Here is a 6,578-nt window from a genome sequence, read left to right on the forward strand (position 1 = left end):
CACCTCTTCCATTGAAGGGTTCTCAGGATCATAGGCTTCTTCTTCAGATGAAGCATCCTTAGTACTGCTTGGTGCATTTTGCATTCCAGACAGACTTTGAGAGATCAAATTGACTTGTTGAGTCAATATTTTGTTCTGAGCCAGAATGGCATTCAGAGCATCAATCTCAAGAACTCCTTTCTTCTGATTAGTCCCATTGTTCACAGGATTCCTTTCAGAAGTGTACATGAATTAGTTGTTTGCAACCATTTCAATTAGCTCTTGAGCTTCTGTAGGCGTCTTCTTCAAATGAAGAGATCCTCCAGCAGAGCTATCCAAAGACATCTTGGATAGTTCAGAGAGACCATCATAGAAAATACATATGATGCTCCATTCAGAAAGCATGTCAGAAGGACATTTTCTGATCAATTGTTTGTATCTTTCCCAAGCTTCATAGAGGGATTCTCCATCCTTCTGTCTGAAGGTTTGGACTTCCACTCTAAGCTTACTCAATTTTTGAGGTGGAAAGAACTTTGCCAAGAAGGCATTGACTAGCTTTTCCCATGAGTCCAGGCTTTCTTTAGGTTGTGAGTCCAACCATGTCCTAGCTCTGTCTCTTACAGCAAAAGGGAATAGCATAAGTCTGTAGACCTCAGGGTCTAGCCCATTAGTCTTGACAGTGTCACAGATTTGCAAGAATTCAGCTAAAAACTGATGAGGATCTTCCAATGGAAGTCCATGGAACTTGCAATTCTGTTGCATTAGAGAAACTAATTGAGGCTTAAGCTCAAAGTTGTTTGCTCCAATGGCAGGGATAGAGATGCTTCTCCCATAGAAGTCGGGAGTAGGTGCAGTAAAGTCACCCAGCACCTTCCTTGCATTGTTGGCATTGTTGTTGTTTTCAGCTGCCATGTCTTCTTCTTTGAAGAATTCGGTCAGGTCCTCAACAGAGAGTTGTGCCTTAGCTTCTCTTAGCTTTCGCTTCAAGGTCCTTTCAGGTTCAGGGTCAGCTTCAACAAGAATGCCTTTGTCTCTGCTCCTGCTCATATGAAAGAGAAGAGAACAAGAAAATATGGAATCCTCTATGTCACAGTATAGAGATTCCTTGAGGTGTCAGAGGAAGAAGAAAGATAGAAGACAGAAGTAGAAAATTCGAACTTATCAAAGAAGATGGAGTTCGAATTTTGCATTAAGGAATAGTGTTAGTCCATAAATAGAAGGATGTGGGAAGAAGGGAAGTAATTTTTGAAAATTAAGTAAAAGATTTTGAAAACATTTTGAAAAACACTAATTGATTTTCGAAAATAAAAGTGGGAAAGAAATCAAGTGATTTTTGAAAAAGATTTTGAAATTAGAAGTCAAAAAGATTTGATTGAAACTATTTTTAAAAAAAGATGAGGTTAAGAAGATATGATTGATTTTAAAAATATGTGATTGAGAAAATATGATTTGAAAACAATTTTAAAAAGATTTGATAAAAAAAAATTGATGACTTGCCTAACAAGAAAAGATATGATTCAAACATTAAACCTTTCTCAACAAAAAAGGCAACATACTTAAAATGTTCAATCAAATCATTAATTGTTAGTAAGTATCTTTGAAAAAGGAAAGAAATTGATTTTGAAAACATTTGATTGAAAAGATATGATTTGAAAAAGATTTGATTTTGAAAAACTTTGAAAACTTGAAAAAAAAATTGATTTGAAAACAAAATCCTCCCCCTTGTGCCATCCTGGCGTTAAACGCCCAGAATGGTGCACATTCTGGCGTTTAACGCCCAAAACTATACCCTTTTGGGCGTTAAACGCCCAACCAGGTACCCTGGCTGGCGTTTAAACGCCAGTCTGTCCTTCTTCACTGGGCGTTTTGAACGCCCAGCTTTTTCTATGCAATTCCTCTGCTGTATGTTCTGAATCTTCAATTCTCTGTATTATTGACTTGAGAAGACACAAATTAAAAATATTTTTGGATTTTTAATAATCAAAATGCAACTAAAATCAAATAACAATGCATGTAAGACACCAAACTTAGCAGTTTGTATACTACTGACACTAATGAGAATGCATATGAGACACACAAACACTCAAGTCAAGAGAATTCAAAGATCAGAGTAAGAAATTATCAAGAATTACTTGAAGATCCTTAAGACACATGAATGAATTCATGCAATTGACACCAAACTTAAGATGAGACACTAGACTCAAACAAGAAACATAAAATATTTTTGGTTTTTATGATTTTGTAAATTTTTTGTGCTCTTTTTTTTTTTCAAAAATTATATGAAAAGAAAATAAAGGTATCAAAATTCTTAATGAGAATTCCAGGAATCATGCAATGTTAGTCTAAAGCTTCAGTCTAAAGGAATTAGACATGGCTAGCCAAGCTTTAGCAGGACATTGCATTCAAGAGCTAAATTGATGAAGATCAATCAGCTTTGGTGATGATTAGAACATCACCTTGAAACACTAGAATTCATTCTTAAGAACTCTGAAGAAAAAATACCTAATCTAAGCAACAAGATGAACCGTCAGTTGTCCATACACAAAACAATCCCCGGCAACGGCGCCAAAAACTTGGTGCGCGAAATTGTGATCACTACACAACTTTGCACAACTAACCAGCAAGTGCACTGGGTCGTCCAAGTAATACCTTACGTGAGTAAGGGTCGATCCCACGGAGATTGTCGGTATGAAGCAAGCTATGGTCACCTTGTAAATCTTAGTCAGGCAGACTCAAATGGGTATAGTGATATACGAATAAAGCATAAAGATAAAGATAGAGGTACTTATGTAATTCATTGGTAGGAACTTCAGATAAGCGTATGAAGATGCCTTCCCTTCCGTCTCTCTGCTTTCCTACTGTCTTCATCCAATCCTTCTTACTCCTTTCTATGGCAAGCTCATGTAGGGTTTCACCGTTGTCAGTGGCTACCTCCCATCCTCTCAGTGAAAATGTTCCTATGCTCTGTCACAGCATATGGCTAATCAGCTGTTGGTTCTCGGTCAGGCCGGAATAGAATCCATTGATTCTTTTGCGTCTGTCACTAACGCCCCGCCTGCTAGGAGTTTGAAGCACGTCACAGTCATTCAATCATTGAATCCTACTCAGAATACCACAGACAAGGTTAGACCTTCCGGATTCTCTTGAATGCCGCCATCAGTTCTTGCCTATACCACGAAGACTCTGATCTCACGGAATGGCTGGCTCGTTTGTCAGGCGAGCACTCGGTTGTCAGGCGATCAACCATGCATCGTGTATCAGGAATCCAAGAGATATTCACTAGAGCCTTGATTGCTTGTAGAACAAAAGTGGTTGTCAGTCACCTTGTTCATAGGTGAGAATGATGATGAGTGTCACGGATTATCACATTCATCAAGTTGAAGAACAAGTGATATCTTGGACAAAGAACAAGCGGAATTGAATAGAAGAACAATAGTAATTGCATTAATACTCGAGGTACAGCAGAGCTCCACACCTTAATCTATGGTGTGTAGAAACTCCACCGTTGAAAATACATAAGAACAAGAGTGATCATTGGTTTCGGCCCCAGAGAGGGAACCAGAAGAACCAAGATCCAAATACAATAGTAAAAGGTCCTATATATAGAAAACTAGTAGCCTAGGGTGTACAGAGATGAGTAAATGACATAAAAATCTACTTCCGGGCCCACTTGGTGTGTGCTTGGGCTGAGCAATGAAGCATTTTCGTGTAGAGACTCTTCTTGGAGTTAAACGCCAGCTTTTATGCCAGTTTGGGCGTTTAACTCCCATTTAGGTGCCAGTTCCGGCGTTTAACGCTGGAATTTCTAAGGGTGACTTTGAACGCCGGCTTGGGCCATCAAATCTTGGGCAAAGTATGGACTATCATATATTGCTGGAAAGCCCAGGATGTCTACTTTCCAACGCCGTTGAGAGCGCGCCAATTGGGCTTCTGTAGCTCCAGAAAATCCACTTCGAGTGCAGGGAGGTCAGAATCCAACAGCATCTGCAGTTCTTTTCAGTCTCTGGATCAGATTTTTGCTCAGGTCCCTCAATTTCAGCCAGAAAATACCTGAAATCACAGAAAAACACACAAACTCATAGTAAAGTCCAGAAAAGTGAATTTTAACTAAAAACTAATAAAAATATACTAAGAACTTAACTAAAACTACTAAAAACATACTAAAAACAATGCCAAAAAGGGTACAAATTATCCGCTCATCAGTGCTGCAAAACAATGTATGCATTTATATGAACGTTCAAAATCATGCTCAGGTAATCATAACTTATTGAATAAAAGAAAGGACAGGAATCTTAAATCATGGGTTGCCTCCCATGAAGCGCTCTTTTATTGTCACTAGCTTGACATTGAACTCCCTTTAAGGTGGTTGATGCTGGTGATGTCTCAATTTGTCCCCTCTCACAGTGAGCTTTCTCTGTGTGCCTTGATGCTCAATTTCAATATGCTCAAGAGAGAGTACTTTGTTGATAGTGTAATGATCTTCTCTTCCCAGCTGTTGATATACTAATTGTACTTTGTCACCTTTGGAAAATCCTTTGGTTGGAAATTTTTTATTCTTCCACCCTTTGTAAGTCTTCTTCTTGTTTTTCTTCTTTTTTTTCTTGTTGATTTGTCTCCTTTGGAAAATTTTTATTCTTCCACTCTTTTTGAATTCCTTCCCCTCCTTGTACCTGCTCACTCTTCTGTTCTACTGTGTTGTTGATTTCTTGCCCTGGAAGATAGTCACTTGTTGGTGGACGAAATTGTGATCTATTGTCTTTATACTTGTATGAAATTTAATAATTGGCTCTATTTGAATTCACAACTCTGTTCAACTAACCAGCAAGTGTACTGGGTCGTCCAAGTAATAAACCTTACGTGAGTAAGGGTCGATCCCACAGAGATTGTTGGTATGAAGCAAGCTATGGTCACCTTGTAAATCTCAGTTAGGCAGATTAAATTGGTTTATGGTTTCAAAAATTAATAATAAAATAGAAATAATAAAAGGGATAGAATACTTATGCAGATTCATTGGTGGGAATTTCAGATAAGCGAATGGAGATACTGTATGGCTCAAGAACGCCTACTTTCCTATTGCTTCAGCTCAATCCTTCTTACTCCTTTCCATAGCAAGCTATGTATAGGGGTTCACCGTTCGACGATGGCTACTTTGTATCCTCTCTGGAAAATGGTCCTCTGCGCTATCACTCGCATGGCTAATCGTCTGGAGGCATCACACTGGCCGAAGGCTACATCCCATCCTCGCAGTGAAAACTACGCTCACGCGCTCTGTTAAAGCACGGCTAATCACTGGTTGGTTCCCGCTCCTGCTGGAATAGAATCCCTTGATTCTTTTGCGTCTGTCACTAACGACCAGCACTTGCAAGTCTGAAGCACGTTACAGTCATTCATTACCGGAATCCTACTCGGAATACCACAGACAAGGTTAGACTTTCCGGATTCCCAGGATCCTACTCGGAATACCACAGACAAGGTGAGACTTTTCGGATCCTCATGAATGCCGCCATCTATCTAGCTTATACCACGAAGATTCTGTTGGGGAATCTAAGAGATACACATTCAAGCTCGGTTGCATGTAGAACGGAAGTGGTTGTCAATCACGCGCGTTCATAGGTGAGAATGATGATGAGCGTCACATAATCATCACATTCATCATGTTCTTGGGTGCGAATGAATATCTTGGAATAAGAATAAGATAGAATTGAATAAAAAGTAATAGTGATTGTATTGAAACTTGAGGTACAGCAGAGCTCCACACCCTTAATCTATGGTGTGCAGAAACTCCACCGTTGAAAATACATAAGTGAAAGGTTCAGGCATGGCCGAATGGCCAGCCCCCTAAATGTGATCACAGGATTCAAAATACAATCCAGGATGATAATATGATAGTAAAAAGTTCTATTTATAATAAACTAGCTCCTAGGGTTTACATGAGTAAGTAATTGATGCATAAATCCACTTCCGGGGCCCACTTGGTGTATGTTTGGGCTGAGCTTGATCTATCCACGAGCTGAGGCTTTTATTGGAGTTGAACTCTGAGTTATGACGTGTTTTGGGCGTTCAACTCCGGATCATGACGTTTTTCTGGCGTTTAACTCCAGACAGCAGCATGTACTTGGCGTTCAACGCCAAGTTACGTCGTCAAATTCCGAATAAAGTATGGACTATTATATATTGCTGGAAAGCTCTGGATGTCTACTTTCCAACGCCGTTGAGAGCGTTCCATTTAGAGTTCTGTAGCTCCAGAAAATCCATTTTGAGTGCAGAGAGGTCAGATTCCAACAGCATCAGCAGTCCTTTTTGTCAGCCTTTTTCAGAGTTTTGCTCAAGTCCCTCAATTTCAGCCAGAAATTACCTAAAATCACAGAAAAACACACAAACTCATAGTAAAGTCCAGAAATGTGAATTTAACATAAAAACTAATGAAAACATCCCTAAAAGTAGCTTAAACTTACTAAAAACTACCTAAAAACAATGCCAAAAAGCGTATAAATTATCCGCTCATCACAACACCAAACTTAAATTGTTGCTTGTCCCCAAGCAACTGAAAATTAAATAGGATAAAAAGAAGAGAATATACTATAAATTCCAGAATATCA

General features: G+C 39.0%; 1 non-coding gene across 1 annotated transcript; it reads left to right on the forward strand.

Moving 5' to 3' along the window:
- Positions 1–378: 378 nt before the first annotated feature.
- LOC130972652 (small nucleolar RNA R71) lies at positions 379–486 on the forward strand. The gene has a single exon (XR_009083817.1). It is a non-coding gene; the product is annotated as a small nucleolar RNA R71 (small nucleolar RNA).
- The last annotated feature ends 6,092 nt before the right edge of the window (positions 487–6,578 follow it).

This window comes from Arachis stenosperma, chromosome 3 (genome assembly GCF_014773155.1).
Source record: "Arachis stenosperma cultivar V10309 chromosome 3, arast.V10309.gnm1.PFL2, whole genome shotgun sequence".
In the NCBI taxonomy this organism is placed as follows: Eukaryota; Viridiplantae; Streptophyta; class Magnoliopsida; order Fabales; family Fabaceae; genus Arachis; species Arachis stenosperma.